Here is a 1,005-nt window from a genome sequence, read left to right as displayed (position 1 = left end):
AAGAGGATAAAACCTGAGGCTATGAAGCATTCTAATTATTGCCAGAGCACATAACCTTGCTAAACCAGCTCCAAAGGATTCCTTTTTGAATATGCAACTTAGCATTCCAAAAATATCCTTATATTTCAATTTCAGTGAATAAACTTGAGTTCTTAGAGATCACTAAAGCATAAATTATAGGATTTTAAAGAGAAGTCTTAGATTAATCGCGTGTTAAACCTCACTTGCCCTGCTCTATTTCTTTGCCTTGACGCTACAGTGATTGAAGAACACAATATTTGAAGTATGATTCATGTGTCAAGCAAGAAATCATTCCACAATACATAAGAAATCAGAAAATTCTTTCACAAATAATACATTAGAGAAGCATACATACGAAAAACTCGTACATTTTGCAGAATTCTTGGTCAGTAGTCCTCTGTCCCAGATTATTTACATATGCTTAAAGACTAAGAATTTAGTCCTATGTCCTAGATTATTTACATATGCGTAAAGACAATCTCCTTGGGAATTTCCGGAGATACCTCTGTTTCCACCATTAATGGGGTTGCCTTTGAAGCCCCATAACATTAATCTTGGACGTGGCACATATTAAACTTTTCGCATTATTTAGACAGATAAGAGAAGCACCAATCCATGTACAAATGTCGATACTATATGATAACATAGTCAAAACTATACACCTTTTTACTCACAACCTTATAGAGCATCCCTCGAGATCGAGAAAAAGATGACAATTAACCATGTCAGACAGTAGATTTTCCAAGTAATATGCATTTCTAGAATCTCAAAGGGTGATTATGCTAATGAAGATATATTATATGCAACCTTTGACCCAATTTTACTTGTCCCATAAAACATAAAATGACAAAACGTAAGTCTTAAATGCTTCTCCTCGTCATTAAAAAGAAACATTTGACTCTCTTTGTTGTTAGGTATTGAAAAGCAAACTTTTATGATGCACATATACGCCTAGAAATGAGACGACCAATACAGACAGAGATG

The sequence above is a fragment of the Ipomoea triloba genome, chromosome 16 (genome assembly GCF_003576645.1).
Source record: "Ipomoea triloba cultivar NCNSP0323 chromosome 16, ASM357664v1".
In the NCBI taxonomy this organism is placed as follows: domain Eukaryota; kingdom Viridiplantae; phylum Streptophyta; class Magnoliopsida; order Solanales; family Convolvulaceae; genus Ipomoea; species Ipomoea triloba.
The sequence above is the reverse complement of the archived record's forward strand: the minus strand, read 5'-3'. Positions refer to the sequence as shown.